Consider the following 27,570-nt stretch of genomic DNA (forward strand, 5'->3'; position numbering starts at 1 on the left):
TCAAAGACTGTCAAAAGTGGCTAGTCTACAAAAGTGCTATTACTCGCACAAAATTTTAATCTACAAATGTCTGTGTTTGCACCCACTCTCCATGTTAAGAAATTGACTGTCACTTTTATAGCATACCTACAGCTTAAAATTCTGGAAGTAATCTGTGACGCTGCATACATTTGAAGACGGCTTGCCAGCTCCTAAATATAGAGTTCTACTATATGGCTAACACGCATTATTAATAAAAAAAAAAGTTAGACAGAAGCAGATAAATATAGAGCCTGTAGAAACGCGAGTGGTAATTGTTAACGTTAAATCATGGAGTTCATGGAGTACCCCGACAAAAACAGCAACAAAACAAACAAATAATTAGAGCTATCGTTTTTATTTACTGTTTTCATCAACCATACCCGAAAAAAATTAACATTAAAAATTATATAACCGAATTTGTTCTAACAATTCGACCATATCTACGAAATAGCCTTAGCAGAATTGTATGTACTTACGGTAACGTTTCATTAAAGACTTTTTAAAGGTGTCATACTGTTTAGGCTTAGGGAAGACTTCTGGTTGCATGTCTGTTTTCTTACGATCCTTCTGTGAGTGATGTAAAACTTCAGGTATATAACACTCAGGCGGCAGGTAGTGTGGAGGAAATCCGTATATTTTTGGTTACAGTGCAGCAAGTTGCGATTAGACGACGTACAGGATTTAGCGTGTACTTCTGACTTTACGATACGTACGATTCACCATATTTCCGCGAGTGCTAAAGACGACAGAAACTTTTTATATCAAAAATCACTTTGTTCTAGTCCCGAAGTTCGTGTGCAATTCTATTACATACTCAACCCGCTGAGCCAGTTATCTGACAGTGCATGCTCTAGAAATGGTGCTGGATATCTGGAAACGAGAACACAATTGAAAGTGGTAACCTGGATACCAGTGGGTGGAGAGTAGCGTTACCGGGTCAGTAGGCAAGGAGTTAAACATGCACGGGCCACGCGAAGCGAGAAACACATCCGACGCTTCTGGCAGTGCGAACCAAACGCTAAATGTATTCGTCTTCGTCGAATGCCAGTCTCTCTAAACTATAAAAAGCGGCCTCTATTGGTCAAAATACGAAACCTTTTGCTTGGAGGCGTGTTCTTTGGAAGTACTCGAGAGTTACCTGCCTAACTTCTTGACCTCTCGCCATCTACTTTCACTTATGGCTGATCATGTAACCCATTTCAGGTAATTTTCGCTCAACCCTGCGAAATTCCAATATGGTGACAAAAAGAGAGTGAGTGAAATGTCCCTTCTATTGTTGCGAGTTTTCTGTTACCGACCAATGGAAGCACAGCAAGGCGGATATTGGTACATTCTTTTTCCATTTCGTATTTTAGTAATAAACGTAATATTTCTGTACAAGGATGTATTTCAGAGTGCCAAGAGACGCAGAATCAGCTTAACGTTGGCTCAGCCTTAATCAACTTTTGATTACAATTACTAGTTAAGCAAATTTAAATATGTAGATGGCGCGGTAGTAATTCTCTGAAAATTAATTTTTAGGGTGAATTGGTTTGGTTTGTTTTGAATTTTGCGCAAAGCTGCACGAGGGCTACATGCGCTAGCCATCCCTAATTTAGTAGTGTAAGACTATAGGGAAGGCATCTAGTCTTCACCACCAACTCTTGAGTTATTCTTTTACCAAAGAATAGTGGGATTGACCATCACATTATAACGCCCCCATGGCTGAAAGGGCGAGCTATGTTTGGTGTGACGGGATTCGAACCCGCGATCCTCAGATTACGAATCAAGTGTCTTAACCACCTGGCCATGCTGTGCCTTTTAAGGGGGGAAAGCCCATTGCACAAATTCGTCATAGTCACAAAAAAGCAGCAAAAACAATCCTGTTTCTGTAGCAAGTTAGAATTAAATATACACAACAGTCAAATATCTTAAGATTAGTGATGAGTATCTTAGCCTCCTGTCAAAGTTTGCTTAGAAAAACAAACGAAACTGTTGAACAGTGTTTAACGACGACAGTCGCTGTTCACGTTGTTACTACCCTGGTATCGTGTTCATGATAGTGTGCTTCGAAAAACAACATAATCACACAATGACCAACGACAAAAATCAATGAGCATGGTAGTTCTACCTTAGTTTCTTCTATAATTGCTTTTATTAATCAAAAAACAACATAATCAGACAATGTCCAACGACAAGAATCAACTGGACTAACTACTTGTTTAAACACCAACTGTGCTAGTTTAAATAACTGCTTGACTCCATTAAGGATTGGAAACTGAGCTGTTAACTGTTAAACACGTTAAACCTTGGAATAGAAAAGAACAGTTAACTGTTAAACACGTTAAACCTTGGAATAGAAAAAAAAATCTATTATGTTATGACTTAATACCTTCTAGTCACTTGACACAAGTTTGTTGTTAAGCATGAAACTACACAATGGATTATCTGTACTGTGCTGTGCTACCAGGGGGAGCAAAACAAGTTAACACATTCAAAGCTGTGAGCTTTATCTTTCCTCCCAGTGAAAAGCAACTTGAATTAAATATTTGAAATGTAAAGAGAAGGTTTGACAGGAAGTTAATTTAAACGGCTTCTTTTTGTTTTGTTTTTTCCCTGATGGAACAGACTGGAAGAAAGCCGCGGTGGTCTTCCATTTCCCTGTGCTTCCCCACCTCCAAAAGAAATGGACAGTCCCTATCGGAGAATAAACAAATAGTATCCATTTTCATTCTTATAACCGGTTATACAGTGGAGCGCCGTTAAGCTGCGGTATTTGGGGGGGGGGGGTCAACCTGCTTAACCGCGGCTTCAACCTTTGTGACTGAAAAGCCGAAGTCGCCAACAGCTCCGCCGAGGAGCCTCATCCGGGCCATTGCGTGATCATTATATTGGATTGTCGAATTAAAAATAATACTTTAATTATTGATCACATTTTTCACGTATTTACCGCGGATTAACTTTAATGTATGAAGAGGTGTGATTCGGTAACAATGGCGGCCTCCATAAAGCTGACATAGAGAGCGGATAAAGTAGATTAACGGTCGATTTCTATTGTAATATATTTTATTTATTTCCCAAATTAAAGCAGATCCTTTTTAAATATCCCCTGGAAGTTATAAAGCCAGGATTAAATTCGTAAGCCGCGTTTTTACACGTTCTTAAATTAGCGGTGAGCCGCGATAATCCTCGCTCACATCGCTCACAAGACTTGCTACAGCGGCTTAAGCGATTTCGCGGTTTATTGGTCCGCGGCTTAATGGCGCTCCACTGTATGTATATTGAAATGTGAGAGAAAACTCGCCAAGTACTCTGTTGCTTTCTTTGACAAAATAATTTACTTTTTATTTCTTATTGCATAATTCTGAAAGTTATGTGGTGGTCTTGAGAGTGGGACTAACCGGAAGTTAGGGGGGATCCCTTTGATATAACAGTGCTCCCTAGAGGCACAGCGGTAAGTATCAGAGTTCACACTGCTAAGCCCGGGTTTCGATACTCGTGGGCCCGGCATGGCCAAGCGTGTTAAGGCGTGCGACACGTAATCTGAGGGTCGCGGGTTCGCATCCCGGTCGCGCCAAACATGCTCGCCCTTTCAGCCGTGAGAACGTTATAATGTGATGGTCACTATTCGTTGGTAATAGAGTACCCCAAGAGTTGGCGGTGGGTGGTGATGACTAGCTGCCTTCCCTCTAGTCTTACACCGCTAAATTAGGGACGGCTAGCGCAGATAGCCCTCGAGTAGCTTTGCGCGAAATTCAAAAACAAAACAAACAAACGATACTCATGAAGAGCAAAGAACAGTTAGAACATTATATGGGTTTGTCCATAACCAAGAAAGCCACAGCAGGTTTACTATATACGTACACGGGTTCTGTACATGTAATCATGTGGTCGAAAAACTAATAAACCAATCATAAAAAGAAGAACTGAAACAAAAATTGTAACTGAAATAAACAAAGTTTTCACTTCGTACATCTTTTAAACGTTTTTCATGAACTCCACTTAGACATACACTACATTGATAACTAGCAAATAGCTTTTTATCTACACATTTTATGACTTGAGTTAAAGTAGGATGGTTTGGTTCGTTTTTAATTTCACACAAAGCTACGCGAGGGCTATCAGCGATAACCACCCCTACTTTAGCAGCGATAGACTAGAGGGAATGCGGCTAGTCAACATCACCCATCGCCAACCTTTGGGCCACTATTTTACAGAGGAATAGTAGGATTGACCATAATATTATAACGTCCTCACAGCTGACAGGATGAGCATGTTCAGTGACGGGGTTTCGAACCCGCGATTTGAAGACTGCTAGTCCAGCGCCCTATTAATTTGTACAGATATCTAGAAATGGCCAAAATATCCCTGCTTCTACAATTTTCAAGGTCCACAGGTAACTATGTCACTCCTGTTTCTATGTTTCTTGAGGTCAATAGGTGACTATATAACACCCGTTTCTATCCTTCTTGAAGACAATAAATGACTATGTGATACCCGTTTTTACCCTTCTGGAGGTCCATAGGTACCTAGCATTAATTCTGCTTCGACCTTTCTTCATACATACAAGTGATTCCTGTTTGGATTTTCCAGAGGTGACAACTATTATTACTGCTTTAATTTCCCTTTGAGTAGTCAGTTGGATTCTTCTTCTCACCTACAGATGTCTACAGATGAAGCTTACGATTTCTCTGTCAGCTATTTTCGACATCTACTGGTAACTGAAACGATCCCTATTCGGAGGACGTTTCAACACACAGACAAGCTCAACTTTCATAGCATGCCTAATCAAACTAACCCACTGAAAAGAACTTTCAATGGCTTCTTGCCAGTCATATTCTCTATCCATAAACAAGTAATATCGTTGGTTTTTTTTTAATTAAACTTAGTTCTAGTGCATAGGAGAACTCAAGCAGGGTGAGGACGAAGTTGGTAAGCGTACTGTCGTCAGTGAGAAACCTTTTAATTAAGTGTGAAAAATGATATAAGTGGTGAAAAAAAATCCCATTAATTTAAATTTGATATTCATGTGTTTTTTTTTCGGGTTTACTACTAGTTTTAAATAAACTTCCATATCTAAGTTAGTGCTTTATTTTTTCATTATTTTGCGCTCTTAACATACGATCATTGTAATCAGTCTTTTCATTTGTATGATATATTGTCACCAGTCAGACTTATAAACATTTCCTAAACATGTACAGCGTAACACATTTATTTTTACACTTTAAGAAAAAAATCAATTTCTAAGTGACTAATACAAAATCGATTAATTCGTTTAGTCCACCAAATGCCACCTATCTTTCAGTAAATTGAATCAATACCTAACCAACCCTTCCCTTTAGCCCAGATCCTCATATTTTAATTCATATTTGTCCTTCCCTCTGCCATCGAAACTTATCTACCTATCTAATTACTCTGAGGAGGCATCTAGACATCATTACCCACCGCCAACCAACTCTTGGGCTACTATTTTACCAACGAATAGTGGGATTGACAGTGATGTTACAACGTCCTCATGGCTGAAAGGGTGAACATGTTTGGTGTGACGGAGATTCTAACCCCGAGCTCAGATTACGAGTCGATTGCCCTAATCACCTGGCGATGCCATGTCCGTGAGGTTGGGAGTTTTTGTCCGTCAAACTCGCATTTAATAAACAAAGCTGAATGGGCCGGTGGGGCCGCACACTCAATTTATTTCCTAATTTACCACATCGCATTTTGTTCAGTGTGACTCAGTGACGATTCTGAGGTAGATTAATACGAGTTGAACTGAAGGTAAGTAAATCCAGTGTTACAGCACATAAATAAAATCTGTGCAAGGACGCTTTATCTTGCTGTGTTTGTGAGACATCACCTGTTGTTTCAACTAAGAAGCTTTCTTTGTCCAAAAATGTTTGGATCAATTTCAACCTAAGATAAACTGCAATCGTTAGTTTTTAACTAAGCTTTTAAAAGGAAGTGCCCCATAGTAGAAGGTAATACCCACATCAAAATATTGTTAATATCACATACATCATCAACCACATGTTACGGAAGAGTGAATTATGTTTAAAATTAATAAGGTATGAAAAACCCAGAATCATCGGTGACACACGGATGATACTCTCGTTCTTAGCTCTAAGCTATGTGAAAAGAACTCTGGGAATTAGAGTGACCAGAGGAAGGGAATGGGTACATACGTTTTATTTTATCACTCGATTTTTTTCTCATTCACTCCTGATGTGAGCAGCTTTCAAGAATATACAACGCTAGAAACCGTGTTTCGATACCAGTAGTGGGCAGAGCACAGATAGTCCATTGTGTGGCTTGGTATTTAATTACAAAGAGACAAATCTTATAAACGCTGCGAGTTCTAGAAGAGGATGTCACGTAAAACACCATGGAGTAAAATGTATTTCCTGGAGATCTAATATATTCGCTTCTCTAAATACAGTTTATTTTTTATCCTTAATTCAGCATTACCAACTTTTTTTAAGTATCCAAACTTAATGTAAATGTAAAAGATTATACTTGAAAGATGATTTTCATTTATCTGTAATTTTTTATTCGCCTCATCTGTTTCTGTATATTGACAGATTGTTTGGTTTGTTTTGAATTTCGCGCAAAGCTACTCGAGGGCTATCTGTGTTAGCCGTCCATAATTTAGCAGTGCAAGACTAGAGGGAAGGCAACTAGTCATCACCACCCACCGCCAACTCTTGGGCTACTCTTTTATGAACGAATAGTGAGATTGAACATCGAATCATAATGCCCCCACGGCTGAAAGAGCGAGCATGTTTGGTGTGATGAGAATACGAACCCGCGACCCTTAGATTACAAAAAACCCAACGGAAATCACTGAGAAATGTTCCGAAAGAGCACCACATTTGTTGTGACAAAAACAACTTCACACGAAAACTGTGATGAGCCTAACCTTGATCCAAGACAAAATTTTAAAGTCAGTTCCTTTAACAGGATTTCGAAACATCCATTGAATATGTGGAAGATGCGTTTCAACAATTCATTGTTCAATTTTTGGGTTCTTGTGCAAACCTATATGAGGGCTAATTGCACAAGCTGTCGACACTTTTGAGGTAACAGACTAAAAGGAAAGCAGGTAGTCAACATTGACCACCATCAACTGTTGAACTACTCTTGTGAGACTTTATAGTAGAAACTGACCATCACTCTTATAACGCACCCCCACCTCCAGAGTTCGAAGATTAATAATTTTGTTCCGGTAACGCAACGCGAGCCACGATACCTCAGATACATAGCTCTGGATGCTACGTTCCTGAAGATGACATAAGAAGGTCAAAACGTTGTTCTCTACTTTATCAGTGAAAGTGTTAATACAAACCGTTCTAAGATACATTGTTATGTTTTCTGTTGTGCACTGTTGAAAATGAGCTAAGGAAACTTAATGGAACACTGTGTAGACTCTCATATAGGCTTATCTAATAGTGGAGCTACTACTGCTAATTAAACAGAATCGTGTGTCCAATTGTAGAGTCTTAGAAGAAGGGTGACCAGAATGATCCTAAAACATGTTCAGAGCTACGTATGGAAGAACAGTATCAACTCCTTCAAACTGATAATTCTTCCGATTAAAAAATAAATAAACATTAGTATTCAAATTCCCATAGTTTATTTCTTCTTGGCGTTCAGATATGAGATCATACTACTGTGTAATGTATATTGACCAAGCATCCTTATTACAATCCCTAATTAAATCCGATAGTGACTTGGAGAAGGTGTTTGTTTATAAATTTCGCGCAAAGCTACACGAGGGTTATTAGCGTTAACCGTCCCAAATTTGGCAGTGTATGACTAAAGAGAAGGTAGCTAGTCACAATCACCGACCGCTAACTCTTTACTAACTATTACCAACAAATAGTGAGATTGCTTATAATGCCCCCACGGCTGTAAGGGCGAGCATGTTTGGTGTGATAGGGATTCGAGCCCGCGATTACGAGTTGGCCACCCTAACCAACTGGCCATGCCAGGTCAGAGAAAGTGTTACAGATTTTGGAAGTACCAAAAGATCAACGTCTTTTTAATTGTAGACCATTTTTTGAGGAGAATGATATGACGTCAGTGCACAAATATGAGCTGAAGATTAAGAGAGCGAATAAATGTTGAAGTTCGTTCCAAAAATGTTGCATCAAATTAAATTCACATTATTTTACTTTCAAATAAAATAAATGTGGTGGATTTTAACATTTGTCATCTTTGAAAAATTATCGTACATCACGGCGGAAATCTAAAACTGTAGAGTGGACATGGTGGATAACTGTTTGTTTACATTGCTGATGTTATTCGATGTTCTAAATAACCTAACCCTAATCGGGAGGGTGTTTCTTACACATAGAACTACCTACACTGACATAACGTCACCAGGTGTCATGTTCTCCTTATTTCTGGACCCGGCATAACGTCACCAGGTACACTGTGTCATGTTCTCCTTATTTCTGGACACGGCATAACGTCACCAGGTACACTGTGTCATGTTCTCCTTATTTCTGGACCCGGCATAACGTTACCAGGTACACTGTGTCATGTTCTCCTTATTTCTGGGCCCGGCATGGCCAAGCGTGTTAAGGCGTGCGCCTCGTAATCTGAGGGTCGCGGGTTCGCGCCCGAGTCGCGCCAAACATGCTCGCCCTCGCAGCCGTGGGAGCGTTATAATGTGATGGTCACTATTCGTTGGTAAAAGAGTAGCCCAAGAATTGGCGGTGGGTGGTGATGACTAGCTGCCTTCCCTCTAGTCTTACACTGCTAAATTAAGGACGGCTAGCGCAGATAGCCCTCGAGTAGCTTTGTGCGAAATTCAAAAACAAACAAACAAACTCCTTATTTCTATTATACTACCAGTGTAGAAAAGGGTAAAATGGAACTCAACAAAGCGTTCAAACATTCTTAGTTACAGCTCGAAGCACCCCTGAAGTCGTGCTTTCCTGTTCATATCACACATCTTGAATAAACTGATCACTTAGGATCAATTTTAACCCCTGATTAGTAATAACCAGTTGACGATCAGTTTCCTTTTCAAATGCCTTTGTTGACCATTTTGACAGACGAACACCTATAAGCATGCACGTTCGAAAGTCAGTTAGATCCTTACTCTTACTTACTATTTTGTAGTAACCATTATATGCTTAGATATTTATTCGGATCAAGTAATAACCTAACACATCAAGCAATCAGTAACCCTTACATGCTGAAATAAATTGGAGAATACTTCAAATATGAAAATCGTTATGTTCTCGATGTCTTAACAGTTGAGAAATCACGCATAAAGCTAGTGCAATAACAGTAAGAATGTTCACTATCGTAAGCTGAAAGAGTATGAAACATTTGAAAAATAATGCACACGATTACTCTGAACTAAGCCCAGCAATCTATTACATTTTATGTAACAGCATGTTTTTGGGCCAAAGAGAACATGGTAGGTATGTAAGTGTATACCCTTTTCATTATAGCTCAATATTCAATTCCAGCTTTTCTTAACTGGGAATGATAAAGGTTGCAAATGACACATGTGTGTGTGTTTTCTTATAGCAAAGCCACATCGGGCTATCTGCTAAGTCTCTTGAGTGGAATCGAACCGCTGATTTTAGCGTTGTAAATTCGTAGACTTACCACTGTACTAGTGGGGAACACAAATGACACATATAACAAGGCTAAATGTAAAATAGTTCTAACATTAGATTAACCAATGGCGTTAACTTGAGGGAGACATTTCAGGGGGCCTCCCTCTGGAGCTAAAGTTGGCTCTGTCTATATTACAGGTAAATAATTTTTATTTCTGTCAAAAAGACCCTAACAAACTGAATTTCCAAGGCGAAAATTAATCATCTAAATGGAATAATAACGTAAACACATTAGAAACGCAAAAAAAATGTTAAAACTTACAATGCAATGGTGAAAATATTAACTTGTTATTTAACCCTTAAGTTATCAATTTTGTTTTTATATCGTTCACTATAAGGGCCACACATTGCAAATATTTTATCATAGTTGTATGTCTTTGCCTGTTACCCTTACACAATAGATGCAAAGTAAACAGTTCATGAAATCATCACAACCCCGAGTTGCCTACTACATCAGCTGTCTTACATACCGCATACAACAGTTGCACTATGTAAACAGTCCACGAAAACGTCACTGCTCCAACTAGCCAACTAAAAGCTCGTTGTACTTAAAATGAGTATTATTTTTGCTGAAATACATCTGAATGTCAGCCCGAGGTTCCATAAATAAAATGCTTTCATTAATGATCACTTAGTGGACGGGAGCTTGGATGATCACTTAGTGGACGGGAGCTTGGATGATCACTTAGTGGACGGGAGCTTGGATGACTCTTTCTACTAAAGATCACTTAGTGGACGGGAGCTTGGATGACTCTTTCTACTAAAGATCACTTAGTGGACGGGAGCTTGGATGATCACTTAGTGGACGGGAGCTTGGATGACTCTTTCTACTAAAGATCACTTAGTGGACGGGAGCTTGGATGATCACTTAGTGGACGGGAGCTTGGATGACTCTTTCTACTAAATAATCCAAAGACATCTCACCCAATAACAGGAAACAATAAGATGCTGCCAGGAATGGAAATGTGTTGGTGTTTGAATCGAGACTGAAAATGTGCTGGAAATAATGATACACAGCGGAAAAAAGATAAATAATAAACAAACAAACAAATTTCAAAAGGTGGTATGGAAAAAAGAATAAGAAACTTAAAAGATGGAGAAAAGAAAGACGGCAAGTTTAAAAAGGAATTACAAGTATGATATGTAAGATTCATGGAAGAAATATAAACAAAAGTGATTTTAACCAAATACCAGATAAAAATCAATCATCCAGACTGGAGTTTATAAAGCCATAGAAAGGTCATAACAACGAAATTGTAAACTACTTCATTGAAATTCCTTGTACATAAGGACGATTATAGGAAAATTCCATAAACTATAAAACAAAATCAACTCAACAATAAAACAAAAACTGAATTGGCAACCGCAATGAAGAAACTAAATTATCCGATCAATAAAACGACATGCTTAGTGGTTCTCTGGAATCAGAAAGTAAAGGTTTAAAAATGGCATGCCTAGTGGTTCTCTGGAACACTGTTGACTGAGGGTAAAAATAACATGCGCAATGTACGAACATCGTTGAGTAAGTAAGGGTTAAGAAGTGACATTAATGATTCTCAGGAAGACTGTGGGGCAAGTCTTCAAATATGACTTTATGATTAATTACTGATATGATAATGACTGATTATAGGTGTAAAACATCTAATGATAATTTTTAGTAGTTCAAAAATATTTATAGAAACAAAATGCGGAAAACTATCAAAAGTCACGTTTGATCTTAAATAATGATGAAAAACCAACTTAGGATTTTTGATTAGACGAAAAGAAACTAAGAAAGCAAAATGTTTTCAATGACTTAAACATTGTAACCGGGTGAAAATATGAAACTTTTAGCTGGAACTAAGCCAAGTTTTGTATTTTTTAACGTAGTTAATTCAATACATCGAAATAGATGACTTATTATGTTAACAGAGAGCGCCACTATACTTCAGATGGACATGGTATTAAACCAATCTAAAAGTTGACACTAGTTCTCGATGGCATTGAAAGCGGACATTGGCAGTAAGTACATGAAATAATTAAAGGGGAAGAGAGTACCGGGAGGGACTACAAAGTCTGTACACAATTAAGGCTTACAGTGCCATCTTATTTTCCCAGTGCAGATAAGACGAAAAAACAAATTATAGTAACAGGTGTTGAATAGAGCCAAAGAGTTTAACGTACCGATAGATACTGCCAGGGGGCATAGGTGATACAAACAACAACGTACAGAATAAAAGTAAAATATTATGTTAGTAAAGTACTTCACTGTGTTTATTTTACTTCATTAAAACAAGTTGTTTTGCGTGGGTAGGAAAAATGTGAAAAGTACGATTAGGTTTAACCTTAAGCAACAATTTGAAATTTTCAAAACCTTTACGAAATAATGCCCCCTATCTGTTTTCCAAAAAAATTATGTTAATTAAACTTTAACATTAATCCGAAAAATCAATTTAAGACACTGATTTGTCCGGCGAATTCTCTACATGGTTGCATATGACATATTTTTGTGAAAGTTTTATCAATATTTCTTAAACTTGCTTAAATCGCACTTAAAATGTAAGTACTCTAACAAATTTGTTTCTTTCCTACTTTTTGCATTTTTTTTTATATTTCGCACAAAACTACAAGAGGGGTTTCTGCGCTAGCCGCCCCTTATTTAAAAATGTAAGACCAGAGGGAAGGGAGCTAGTCATCACCACCCACCACCAACTCTTGGATTACTCTTTTACCAACGAATAATGGGATTGACTGTAACATTGTAACGCTCCCACGGCTGAAAAGGTGAGCAAGTTTGGTGTGACACGGAATCGAACCCGCGACCCTCAAATTACAAGTCGAGTGTCTTAACCACCTGATTCATGCTGGGCCTGGCTCGTTACAGCTTTTCAAAATCGCGTTTTATTTTTACGTGATTCATTATAAATATATTTATTGCATTATTATGAAATATAAAAAAGAAAAAAAATTCTACTAATTTTTACGCTTTTTTTTAAGTTAGCACAAAGCAACACAATGGGTTATCTGTGCTCTGCCCATAAAAGGTATCGAAACCTAGTTTCTAGCTTTGTAAATCCGCATACTTTTAGTTTTACACCCTCGCAGAAGAGTTTCTTTGAATTTCGCGCAAAGCTACACGACGGCTATCTGTGCTAGCCGTCCATAATTTTGCAGTGTAAGACTAGAGGGAAAGCAGCTAGTCATCGCCACCCAACTCATGGGCTATTCTTTTCCGAAAGAATAGTGAGAATGACTATACCATAACAACGCCACCACAGCTAAAAGCGATTAGTGAGTATCATTACAAACCTCTGTATGCTTTCAACGCTAATAACTGGGTTTCGACACCCGCTGGGCACAGACGTGGCGCTTAACAATGATTGTATCTCCTCCCTCGACTAAAATTATAATAATTGCACCAGATGGAATTCTGTTACTGCATTAACGAGCTAGTTTATTCTGTCAGAAACACATGTATCCGAAGGCACTGCCAATTATCACTCACACCAAGGGATCATCTCTACATGTTCAGGTATTTAACTTCAATAAAGAGCCTTACGACACGACAATTTACTGTCATTCAAAATAACGTCATATACAGGAAACGTGTTAACAAAACCTACTGACAAATATCTTGTTCGGGAGGGTCGTTTTTTTTTTAGGGAAGGAGAGGAGATAAAACGTGCCAATCGCACTCCCCAAGCTCTAGGGGGCCCAACTGGCAGTTTCTGCGAGACACTTCTCATCTGGTTAGATCAACCCATATACACAGATTACACCACGGACCCCCAGCTGAACTGGTAGTCCCACGTGAGATCAGATTTCTTTGCCCCCTCCTTTCCTCTCCTCTGTGAAATGACGCTTCTGATGTTACTCAAAACAAATGTTGTTTTAATAAACTGAATGTCCTCCTATCTAAGAAACGGACGCCAATAACAACTGAAACACCTGCCCCCCCTTTTTTTTTAATCTTATAATTTTTAATTTCTTAAGCGGTAACTTTAACTTGACAACTTTGCTTCCCATGCTTAACACGTGACATTACGTATTCTCATAGGTTAATTTTTTATGTGTTTTTTTTAATTTAGAGATCTGTATATAGATACATATGTATCAATATTGCTCGTGGAACTCTTTAACATCGCGCAATAAACGTGTGATTTAATGAGTTGTTGCTTGTTTCGTTACTAAGCACAAAGTAACACAATGGACTATCTGTGCTTTGCTCATTACATGAATCGAAACCCGGTTTTCAGCAGTATGAGTCCGCAGAGAGTCATAATTTAATAACTATAAATATTATTGTAACACTTGTAAATCATCTATGATTTAGCTGCACGTTAGACTAAAACATTTTTTATGGATTAGTATGCCTATGACATCGATTTTTGCACCCCTTCAGTGGCACAGTCTGTGGATTTACGCGCTAGAAATTAGTTTTCGATACCCGTGATGGGCAGAATGCAGATTGCTTCTCAATTTTGAATTTTGCACAAAGTTACACGAGGGCTATCAGATCTAGTAATCCCTAATTTAGCAGTGTAAGATTAGAGGAGGAAGGTAGCTAGTTTGATATCATCACCCACCGCCAACCCTTGGACTACTATTTTACCAACGCATAATGGGATTGGTTGTAACATTATAACGACCTCATGACTGAAAAAGCGAGCATATTTGGTGTGACGGCGATTCGAACCTGCGACCCTTAAATTGTGAGTCGAGCACCCTAGCAACCTGGACATCGCAGATAACCCAATGTGTAGCTTTGCGCTTAATTATAAACGAACAAAAACAGAACATCGATTTATTAATCATGACTAGCGATTTTGTAAGCCGGTTTTCTTGCTACTGTAATTTCTTTACTATTTAATTTGTGTTTTGACGAAGAAATAACAATAATAAAAAGTATCTTAATAACGAAAAAATCTAGAGGCGTTTTTACGAAATTAAGCCCACCGTTAGTTCTTGAAACAATGTGAATATAGAATCCATATTTGAATAAATAACACGCATTCATAAACAATAAATGGACTAGTCTTTTATTTTTTATTTATAACACTAAAAATATTATAGACAGATCAAAGTGGGATTGTTTTGAAAGTCAAACTCACACTAGCTCGAAGCTAGATAAAAGTGTTGCTGAAAATGTAGTAACATATTAAAAAATGACCAAGGTACCAGTTTTGTAGCCTTAACAATTGCTATTATTCAGTCCTGTGGTACTACGTACCAGTTCTGTAGCCTTACGATAGTTATTCTTCAGTCCTGTGGTACTAGGTACAATTTTTGTAGTTTTTCAATTGCTGTTTTTCAGCTCTGTGGTACAATACCACATAAGTGTGGTACACAATGTAGAATAAAAGGCTATTGCCTTTTTTACGTTTCGCTTACTTATTTAGAAGAATGGCTAATAATATTCTTATCATTTTATATGTTGGCTGAGTGTGCCCTGGTAGCCAGTGTGCCGCAATTCTGAAACTTAAGTACCATGGTTGGAGTCCAGTTACCGCCCACAACATATTGTGCTAAACTCTTTGTTTTATATGAGTAACGGTAAAATCGGACAAAAATAACCCTAAGAGTTGATAATAGGTGGCGTTGCAAAATTAGGGACAGCTAGCCTTGCGTTCTTTATTGTGACATTTAACACTCAAACAAACATACGCAGATAATATATATATATATATGCGTGTATGTGTAAATTTTATCCATATATAGAATTTTCACACATATCTGTATGTGTTTGTATACATTACATCTCTTTAACTCAAACGACAACAGGTGGCACTACATGTAATTCAGATCAGACAGAGTAGAAGTGGTGTGTTTAAAACAGTATTTTCTAGAACGGAGTCACTCTTGTAAGTTTTCAGTGTTTATGAGTGTGCATCACTTGACCGTGAAGATGCCCTCTTATGCTTGCCCGCCATTTTCGGTCTTTGAACCCGTTCCTGGCCAACCAAACAATGGCGGGTTAAAGGTTAGTGTCTTCAAGCCTAGGTGTGTCGGGGAGGTGGGAAAAAGATTACGGATTTAAGTATTCAAGGGAAGAGGTGAGTGGAAGGTGGGGTTAGAAACCTGTAACAAGCTATTATTTAAAAACGGAAGGCTAGAAAAGCAGGATGAAAGCCACTTTTCGTAAACTTCGCGATATAAAGTAATGTTCATTATCCTGCACGGTACACATTACAATTGTATACATGTATCGTGAATTTTAACAAGAAAAGTGTCATATACACTGAAAAGACAAACACAAACACATGGCATTTGCATTGTTTGTTTTATATTAATATAAAACTTCTCTTATGTATTTTCTTTGTCCACTGCGGAGGATCGAATCTTACATTTTAGATTTGCGATTAAAAAACATGTGAAAAAAAGATACTGTCATGTTTAAATATATATATATATCTACCGTGGTATTCCTATTTTAGCCGATAAAAAGTAATAACCAGATGAAGCAAGTGAGATGTCGCTGCTTCTTATCTAATTAAAATAAAAGAAGAAAGAAATACGTTGTAAAAAATGAGATGAATCACAAAATAAAAGCCCCTAAGAGCCTGAATGCTTACGGCAAGACCTTACGTTTTCCGAAACTAGTTGGGTATTATTACCCCTTTTAATCGTTTTTGGGGCAGAACAAAAATGATCAACTTTAGTTAAACAGGTCCATCTACTGGGGAAGCCCAGCATGGCCAGGTGGTTAAGGCACTCGACTTGTAATCCAAGAGTCGCGGGTTCGAATCCCCTTTACATCATGCATGCTCGCACTTTCATCCATGGGGGCGTTATAATGTGACGGTCAATCCCACTATTCGTTGGTAAAAGAGTAGCCCAAGAGTTGGCGGTGGTTGGTGATGACTAGCTGCCTTCCCTCTAGTCTTTTCGAATCCTCGTCATACCAAACATGCTCGCCCTTTCAGCCGTGGGACGTTATAATGAGACGGTCAATCCCACTATTCGTTGGTAAAAGAGTAGCCCAAGAGTTGGCGGTGGGTGATGATGACTATTTGCCTTCTCTCTTGTCTTAAACTGCTAAATTAGGGACGGCTAGCGCAGATAGCCCTCGTGTAGCTTTGCGAGAAATTCGAAACAAACCAAACCGATCATGTACTGGGTAAAATTAAGACTAAACTACTGAAACCAAAATAAATTCCCGATACGTTACACATCCCTGATACAAGAACCGACAAAACTGGATAGAACTGTAAGCTTTGTTACTTTAATTTTTATTTGCTAGAGAAAACATTTTAAAACTTTAAAACAATGGTGTTCTATTTTTTCCAGTGCAATATTCCTGTTTTAATAATATTATTTACGTTATTATTTCTAAGTATTCTTCCATTTAAATTTGGGCTAGGTGGTTTGGGGCGCTCAAATCAAAATCTGAGGGTCGCGGTTTCAAATCCCCCTCACACCAAACATGCTCCCCCTTTCAGCCGTGGGGGCGTTATAATATGACGATCAGTACCACTATTCTTTGATTAAGAAAAGTATCTCAAGAGTTGGCGGTGGATAGTGATGACTAAGTGCCTTCCTTCTAGCCTTACACTGTTAAATTAGGGACGGCATGTAGCCGTTGTCCAGCTTTGTGCGAAATTCGAAACAAACTGTAATACGTTAAACGTTTTACAAAAAATAACGATACATTCTACTCAAAAACCAATGTTGCTGTGCTTGTTCTGAAGATCCATTCGTAACTGAATGTTTTCTGTTCAACATTATTACTTTATGTAGAAAGATACTTTATCATAAAAATACTTCATTTGATTTTTGAGGATAAAAGACACGTACGCGCATAAACAGTAAAAATACGAAGGTGATAAAACAAAGAACTATACCTTTCGTGAAACATCACCTAAAATATACTCTTCAACAAAAGAAACGCAAAAGGGATATTTTTGTTATTTTAAAGAGAAATATATGTAATAACGTTACAAGCTCAGAGTATGTGATGTTACACGTGTTAAGGCACTGATTGTCAGACCAAAACGACAATAAAAGTTGTGCACTTTGAAAACGGAGGAAAACATCGGATTTTTCGCCAAAACGCATTCGTGTCCAATAAATTTGTTTGAGAGATCTGCATGTTCTGCAAGTGCAACATGTGCAAAATCCCTATAAAAGTGACGGGTTCTCGGTTTCCATAGCTCCGTGTTAAGCCACCGACACGCAATACAGTTACGCCAAGACTGACTGAAGCACAACGCAACAACGCCATTGGTGGTTTGAAAGGCGAATCTCGATCAGATGTTGCCAGAGCTGTGAATGTCCACCCAAGCACCATCACAAGGCTATGGATTCGTCACCAACAACATGGATCAACTCGTGACCGTCCACGATCTGGCAGACTTCGTGTGACCACGCCCGCACAAGATCGCTACTTCTGGTTACGTCACCTTCGGGATAGGACCACTACTGCGAAGTCTACTGCCTCAACCATACCAGGACTGCGTAGGATTTCCGATCAGACCGTACACAACCGTCGACGAGATTCTTAGGCCCCATGCGCAACCCATCATGGTGAACGTCAACGATGTTTATCAATATGACAACGCCCGTCCTCACACAGCCCGACTCACCACTGTCTTCTTGAGACACCACAACATCAACGTTCTTCCCTGGCCCTCCAGATCACCAGATTTAAACCCCATCGAACATCTTTGGGACGAGCTGGACCGACGTCTGCGACGGCGACAACCTCAACCGCAGACTCTACCTCAGCTTGCAGCAGCTTTGCAGGCTGAGTGGACAGCCATTTCACAGGATTATGATTCGTCATCTCATCGCTTCCATGGGCAGGAGATGCCAAGCAGTTATTGATGCTCACGGGAGCATAGTCGTTATTGACGTTGAGTGACGTTAAACTTCAACTAGTGAGCGTGGACTTCGCCTTTGCAGACTTTTGATGTTCAGGAGTGAATGTGCAAAGTTTCACACATGTCATACAGAACTACCCGGAATAAACTTGTTAACAATATGTCTCAAATTTTGCCTTTTGCGTTTCTTTTTTTGAAGAGTATATATATTATTTTGTTGGCGACGCTTCGAGCGTAGAGAAAATTCCGAAAGTAAGTACACTAGAAAACTGTGAACTTCTATCCCTACGCGCCAGAAGTCAGTAACAATTTTAACTGTCGTAATAGAGGAAGAGATCCATGTGACCCTCCCTGGTCATTCAGACCAAACACCCGATACAGAAAGAAGCGAAATGTCGTTCGTTCTAGGCCTATTACACTTTTAAAATACGAGTTCAAAAATATAATAGACCTAAAAATAGTGTCTTATGACATGTAAACTTGTAATGAATCTTCGAAATTGTTAGAGTCGTTTAGCAATGAATATGAAAACTATAGTGTGATTGAAACATAGTGTTTCAAAATGTATGAGGCTTAATGCTAATGTAGCCATTCTGTTTGTAACAATACAGTGTTCACATAATGTTTCAAAATGTATGAGGCTTAATGCTAATGTAGCCATTCTGTTTGTAACAATACAGTGTTCACATAATGTTTCAAAATGTATGAGGCTTAATGCTAATGTAGCCATTCTGTTTGTAACAATACAGTGTTCACAATATCACAAATCCTAAGTGACTGACTGCAAATAATGTAATAAGAACGACTAGAAATATAAACACATTTAAATAAATGAGTTTTTTTTAAAAAACGTGAAAAGAATGTTATTTTACAGATTATTAAAAAAACTGAATCGTTCGTTATTACTCGAAAATAACTTATAAAACCTATGTCGTAGATCCAATACTTTAAAATGTTCTCCATGTAATACTCGTCATTGTATCTCAGGATGGCTGGTATGAACGTCTAAATTTTGTTTTACTCACCTGATAATGACTTGAGAAGGTCGTAACGTTGTTCTCTGCTTTGTTAGTAAAAAGTGTTAATACCCATACCACCCGTCCTGAGATACATTTTTTCTGCACGTGAGTTTCTCGTCATCACGAATGCCCGCCCATCTTTGTTGAAGTGTCAATTGTACAGGTTTATTTCGATCGTTAACAGACACGTTACATAAGTTTGTTGTTGTTTTTTAATTTCGCACAAAGCTACTCGAGGGCCATCTGTGCTAGCCGCCCCTAATTTAGCAATGTAAGACTAGAGAGAAGCTAGTCATCACCACCCACCGCCAACTCTTGGGCTACTCTTTTACCAACGAATAGTGGGATTGACCGTAACATTATAACGCCCCCACGGCTGAAAGGGCGAGCATGTTTGGCGCGACGGGAATGCGAACCCGCGACCGTCAGATTACGAGTCGCACGCCTTAACACGCTTGGCCATGTCGGGCCCGTTACGAAAGTATTATCGTGAGTATTAACCGAGCGTATGGCTAGTTTCTGGTTGCAGTTGTAAGAAATAACAAGATATGTTAAAGTTAAACATTTAAATGTACAGGTGAAACGATTACTGACAGGATAGCCTGAATTCGGGGCCTTAACAGATGTTTGTGATTAATAAGAGGGCAGGTATTACATCTCTTCTCTAACAACAGTACTTATCTTAGTATCATGTGACGGTTAAATGTTGTTTGTTTGTTATGAATTTCGCGCAAAGCTACACGAGGGCTATCTGCGCTCTCCGTCCTTAATTCAGCATGGTAAGACTAGAGGGAAGGCAGCTAGTCATCACCACCTACCGCCAACTCTTGGGCTACTTTTTTACCAACGAATAGTGGGATTGACCTAACATTATAACGCCCCCCGGCTGAAAGGGCGATCATGTTTGGTGTGACGGGGATTCGAACCCACGACCCTCGGATTACGAGTCGAGTGCCTCAACCACCTGGCCATGCCGGAGCGTGATCAAATGTTGACTATGGAAGACTAACTCACTGCTTCTCATTTATTAGAAACATACTGACCAATGGTAACGTCCTGTGCTACGATGTGGAAGTTACGAGTTGTTTACGTGTTCAATGGGTAATATGTAGGTTGAAGTGAAGTGTTATTGACATTTACATTGTCCAACGTCTTGATGTTGCAATTACCGATACTGTTTAATTACGTATGGGAGCGTTGAGGTTCAAAGCTTGTTTTATATACAGATTATTTCTAGTGTGACGAAGAGAAGTACTGGAGATATCGATGTATTTGTTATTGTTATCCTGGAAGTTACTGCAGAACGTGAGTTGCGATTTGGGAATGTTTCTCCGGAATGACTGGAGTAAAAATACCTTAGCAGCTATGTGTGTCCATTCCGTTTGCAATGTACAGACGTCGTGAGATGGCCGTCATCAATCACGTAAATATTTATGTCAAGAAATAAGGTGACTTGGTGGGAAATTGAAGAAAATATGGGTTAAAGAATTTAAAGAACTGAAGACAAAAATCATCTTTGTTATATGTAGCTATACCAAAAACATCATAAATATAAGGCAGGGTTGGTATCTGTGTAGTTAGAAAACATGCAGTCTTCGATGTAACCAACAAAGAGGTTACCAGAGGAGGGACCAACTTCGGTTACAATGACGACACCCTTCACTTGTTCATAGAGCTTCTTGTTAAAATGAAAGACATTCAACAGTATAACTGTTTTGACTAATCTGACCGGGATTCAGTGGGTGGATGTACGAGATCCCTCTGGTCAAGATAGTGATTTAGGACTTTTAATCCATCTTCGTGTGGATTAGAGGTGCATAAATGATGTTATGTCAAGTGTGAATGAAATAATAGAATCTAATTCTGAATCAAAATTCAAATTTCTTTTCTAGGGCGTCATTGGTATCCTGAATTTACGCAGGGAGATGATGAAATAGATGGAATCGAGGTAACTAGAAACGAGTTCGTTTCGGTAGCTGCATGTTTAAACTACAAGTCTACCAGGATTGTCTGGCTTATATATCTTAGGAAGAAGATAGAATACGGAAAGGCTAGGGTACTTTATAATTAAATTCTTAGTTTATAATGGAAATTTAATATTTCTTATAATTGGTTCTATTATGCCACGTACAGTCTATTGGTATTCGTCACGAAGGTTGTTAGTACAGATAGCATTGGACGATTGGTCCGACAGTTGTTGGTGAGTTTCCTAAAACACAAAGTTATTTTTTCCACTTGTTTTACTACAATGTCGTCATGACAATGAATTTTGTGTTAAGCAGTTTCTTCGAATTTACTGACGCTTCTAAAACATATAGTTGGTATAAAATCCAAGTTATTTCCTTTCGACACTTCTCAACATTCGCAGGTTCGAATCCCCGTCGCGCCAAACATGCTCGCCTTTTCAGCCTTGGGGGTGTTATAATGTTACGATCAATCCCACTATTCATTGGTAAAAGGGTAGCCCAAGTGTTGGCGGTGGGTGGTAATGACTAGCTGCCTTTCCTCTAGTCTTACACTTAAATTAGGGACGGCTAGTGTAGATAACCCTCGTGTAGCTTTGCGCGAAACTCAAAAACAAACAAACTTCTCAACATAGTAACCAAGCGATAGAAACGTCCCTAATGATGATTATTCCCACGTGTTAACTGATTTATTCAGCTCTGTTCTTTTCTGTCCTGTAGTTGAAATGCGCCATGAGATGTAAATTACGAGAAAAAGAAAAGTTCGAGTTCGTGTGCAACTCGCTTTATAATGAGAACAAAATTTAGTCTTTTATTCAGAACAGGTTTGGAAAATTCTTACAACAGAAATAAGAACGATGCTTATTGGTGTATCTTCGTGATTGCCGTATGATGATGGTCGTGAGTTCCGAAAAAGATCAAAATCTCTCACCCCATCTCATTGGCGGATTCGAACCAGAGACCCTAAGATTACGAGTCAAGCGCCTTAACCGCCTGGTCATGCCGGGCCAGATGATAATTAATAAAGCCTAAACAAAATGTATTAATAATTTTAATGAGGAATATACTTAAGTGTCTTGTCGAATTTTATAATAATATATATATATATATAAATTAAAAAAACAAACAAAATATGTGACTTTCAACAACACTTATGTCGACTACGTCACTACAATGATAAAAATCCCGGTTCGATACCCGTACAACAAAAATAGACCACTGTGTAACTTCGTGCTTAACAACAAATAAACAAAGAAATAATTAACGTTTAAACATTATTTATCAGTTAATGCTCTTCTCACTGTGGTTTAGTGGTAAGTATGAGGATTTATAACGTTTACAATAAGAGTTTCGATACCAACCGTGAGCAGAACACAGGTGGCCCCTGCTGCAGATTTCTAGTTACCAACAAATAAAAACCTGTAGTTATTATGATAATTATGATGACCAAACCCCTTAGACCTTCAAATGGATATTATCACCAAAACGAATTATTCATATATTTCGAAATGAGAAAAACGTCATACAAGAGAAACGTCGTATACGAGAGGCACGTTCTAACCACGTGTCATACAAAACAAAGACAGACACCGGGAACATTTTAAGTTACGCGCGAGAAATAAAAACGCTTAGTAAATATTACAAACGATTGTTTGTTTGTTTTTTAATTTCGCGCAAAGCTACACGAAGGTTATCTGCACTAGCCGTCCCTAATTTAGCAGTGTAAGACTAGAGAGAAGGCAAATTAATCATTATCACCCACCACCAACTCTTGAGCTACTCTTTTACCAACGAATAGTGGGATTAACAGTCACATTATAACGCCACCACGGCTGAAAGGGCGAGCACATTTGTTGTGAAGAGGATTCGAACCCGCGACCCTCAAATTACGAGTCGAGTGCCGTAACCACCTGGTCATGCCGGGCCCATTACGAAGGAAGAGAACGTAGCACTGTTGTCGGCTGTCCATCATGGAACGTCAGATACAATTAAGGGCCCCTCGGTGGACTCAGCAGATAGCCCGATGTGGCTTTGCTATAAGAAAACACACACACAATTAAGGGCGAGACTGCGTAACTGTGCATTAAGGAATTATTAAACCTTGCATCACATCGATACAGACCCAGATTTTTGTAAGTATGGATAGTCTTTAACTTAAAGTCACGACGTAACACTGTGTAGTTGAAATATTCCTCAGAAACAGTCAATTAAATTACCATATACTTTGCGGCACCTTTACTTTCTGACACGTGCAAACTTTTAGCCGTTAAATTAAAAAAAAAAAAAAAAACACCTTAAAGACTCAAGCAGTTATTATTTATTTTTAAAAATATATATTATATTTTTGTATCTATTTTCCATTGTTGCTATTTAAATAATATATTAGATCTAACAATAAACTATTTTGGATATATTTTGTAAATATTTGTTTTCACACGACTGTCTTGCACAAGTTTTGCTAAAATATCTAAAAGAGAAATAATGTATAAGATACGAAAGTAACATATATGGAAAATAAATAAGTAAAAAGGATTATGTTTCCCAACTGTACATAATGAAAAACAATCTATCATCCTCATGATGCAAGGTATGAAAGTTTGTTTGATTTGTTTTGAATTTCGCGCGAAGATACACGAGTATTATCTGCGTTAGCACTCCCTAATTTAGCAGTGTAAGACTATAGCGTCTGTGTGTTTTCTAAGAACAAAGTCATATGGGGCTATCTGCTGAGTTCACCGAGAGAATCAAATCCCTGATTTTAACGTTGTAAATCCGTAGACTTACCGCTGTACCAGCGAGGGACAAAACTAGAGGGAAGGCAGCTAGCTAATCATCGTCACTTCTTGGGTTACTGTTTTACCAACGAATAGTGGGATTGACCACGACATTAGAAAGCCCCCATGGGTGAAAGGGGCGAGTATGTTTGGTGTGACGGAAATCCGAAGCCCCGACCCTCAGGTTACAAGTCGAGCGCCTCCTCACCTCATGATTATATCGGACCACATATCATAGAAAGACTGGGAATGGTTCGCTGTTCCGTTCATTCTTTTACAACCGGTCAACTGGCTCAAGTGTGTTTCACCAGATCCAACCATAACCCAGTAATTACTGTACCCTTACTGTTCGCAACCAGTTGCTTCAGAAAAGCTGTCAACTGTTTCTGCTTTTGAGTACAATAATACGATTGACAATGATATCTCATTGCTCTGTAAGAAAGAGATGGCAGAAAGTGCGGTTAATCAGCTACCTTCTACACGGTCTCTTAGTCACGCAGTTCAAAATTGAAGACGGATATGCCCTTTGTGCCAAAATTTGAAACCAAAACAACCAACTCGTTTTGTCTCATTTAACATGACAATCATACGCGTTAAAACTCGATATATGTGGTTGTAGCATAACCGAAGGTAAACTTTTAACATATATTTTGTTTTTCCGATAAACAAAAACATTTTTAGCGTTATAAGGAACCACGGTGAGGCGCAACCTAAGATATTACGGGTTTATGAATCATAATTATTCTAAGAACTACAAATGACTGTTTCTTCGTATTTTAGCACAAAGCTACATAACGAGCTGGCTATATGTGTGCAAAGCACCACGGGTATCGTAGCTCATGTTTTAACGTTATAAGCCCCAGGACTTAGCGTTGAGCCGCCGTGACGTGAAAGATGACCAGTGATAATACACACGAAATTTATAATAAATCTCCACACAAAGTATCTATACAAAACGAGTCAATAAATCTTCACACAAAGTATCTAGTCAAAACGAGTCAATAAATCTTCACACAAAGTATCTAGACAAAACGAGTCAATAAATCTTCACACAAAGTATCTATACAAAACGAGTCAATAAATCTTCACACAAAGTATCTATACAAAACGAGTCAATAAATCTTCACACAAAGTATCTAGACAAAACGAGTCAATAAATCTCCACAAAAAGTATCTATACAAAACGAGTCAATAAATCTTCACACAAAGTATCTAGACAAAACGAGTCAATAAATCTCCACAAAAAGTATCTATACAAAACGAGTCAATAAATCTTCACACAAAGTATCTATACAAAACGAGTCAATAAATCTTCACACAAAGTATCTATACAAAACGAGTCAATAAAATGTATCACCAAAAATTAAATTTAAATAAAAATGCTCACTTTATAACTATTTAGAAAGTAACAGATTACCGGGTTTAAAAAGCCAGTGGAGAAATGTGAAATACAGTGTGTTTCATATCAGTGTTTTTGATTTGATGATACTGATTCATATAATATTTAAATATGTAACATTCATAAAATTTCACCTAACTTGTTGAGGGATCATTGTTGAACGTTTTGTCTGTCTATCTGTCTGTTTTCTTCTAGCAAAGCCATGTAGGGCTATCTGCTGAATCCACCGAGGGGAATCGAACCTTCGATTTTAACGTTGTAAATACGTAGATTTACCGCTGTCCCAGCGGGGGACTAGTCGTTTTTATGCTTAAAACGCAGAATTGAATCTTCTTTTTCTTACAGAAAGAACGAAACGTGAAAACAAACTTGAACGCATTTATGTTTTTTTTACGCGATTTTATTAAGCAGAAAAATCAAAACAGACTTACGAATATTTTTGCCAAGGGCAACTCGGAGAACGGGGCGATGCTTTTCTTTTAATACTCATATTTAGCTCGGTTGAGTATCACAAAGAGTGAAAGTAAGTTTGTCTTCTTTAGTCCTATTGTCTAGCCTTGGATCGATACTAAAAATTGTAGAGGCCCCTATTGGTACAGCGGCATGTCCGCGGGCTAACACCGCTAAAATCCGGTTTCGATACCCGCGATGGGCAGAGCACAGATAACCCATTCTGTAGCTTTGTGCTTAATTCTAAACAAACAGTAAGGAAGAGTCGTTGCTTGTAAGTTAATAACAAATGGTAATAAAACATATATTTATTTCAAACAAAGATATCGTTGTTTTACTGTGCGGACTGGTTTAACTTATATGCTAATAAAAGTATTAACGTTACGATCGGATGTAACAACAATACATTTTTATAAGAAGTTATCAGATATGACTGAGAGAAAAACAGAGCCATCTATTGTTAGCCTTGCAAAAAATAACCAAAACGATTATCAAGGTATTTCTGTTGTTTTTATAAGTATATATTTCGTGATTAAACGAAATACGTTTCGTGTGTAGAATACAGCACTAACAAGTTACAAGTCAGAAAAGTTTTCACCAACAGATATAATAATAATATTACAAGTCACATAATATAGGCCTACACATGACGGAGAGAAGTAAAGTGGCAGGGAGTTATATTGTGATTTATTGAAGAACACCGCAACGCCATCTCATGAGGGTCTCTAAAAACACATTGAAGGTCAGGGCAATGATTGTGTCACTCAATACAAAGTTCAATAACGGCGAAGTTTTTTATTGTTGTGTTATATAGCCAGCCGAGGTAGGATTGACAAACAATAAAATATTTAATATTGTTACACGAACTGCCACAACAGTTTCTATGTTCATTCTCTCTTATCAACGGACGTCACTAGACGTACAGTAACCCAGATATGCACATTATTGTGTTCGCTGTTCGATAAACGGTTGTCATGAATAATGGCGCTAAATCCGGCGAATAAATTGCTAGTAGTTCCGCTTTAGCGGTTTCCAGGAGACAAACGAGGAAACGGAAACTTGTGATTTTTTCTTATTATTTTTAAACACTCCTAACTCTTTAAATCTCTTACATGTTTGTTTCTCTCCTGTTTTGTTTTGTTTTCTCATCATTTTGCCTTATTTATATAATAAAATCTGTGTGTTCTTCACTTAGTTTATCCGTATTTATCGGGTATTTTGTTTTCGACGAAATATCTGTGTGTGCCTCACAATAACTTTGTTGTCTTAAAAAATATCCTTTTTTATCATCTTAAATTCAAGGCTCGAATCCCATAGATGAAACAAACTGCGGATTGTTCATTATGCAGCTATATGCGCTGAAACAACTACAACAACAAAAACTTCTATGTCCATGTGCCTGTTTATGATTTCACGCAAAGCTACACGAGCGTTATTTGCAATAGCTGTCTCTAATTTAGCAGTGTAAGGCTAGCGGGAAGATATCTAGTCATCACCACCCACTGCTAACTCTTTTTCCCAACTAACAGTGGGA

At 38.2% G+C, this 27,570-nt stretch overlaps 1 protein-coding gene across 2 annotated transcripts in view; it reads right to left on the reverse strand.

Annotated features, from left to right (window-relative positions):
- The window catches only part of LOC143244365 (uncharacterized), a 151,092-nt gene that overhangs the window by 42,421 nt on the left and 81,101 nt on the right, over positions 1–27,570 (reverse strand). The window lies entirely within an intron of this gene.

The sequence above is a fragment of the Tachypleus tridentatus genome, chromosome 2 (genome assembly GCF_004210375.1).
Source record: "Tachypleus tridentatus isolate NWPU-2018 chromosome 2, ASM421037v1, whole genome shotgun sequence".
Classification (NCBI taxonomy): domain Eukaryota; kingdom Metazoa; phylum Arthropoda; class Merostomata; order Xiphosura; family Limulidae; genus Tachypleus; species Tachypleus tridentatus.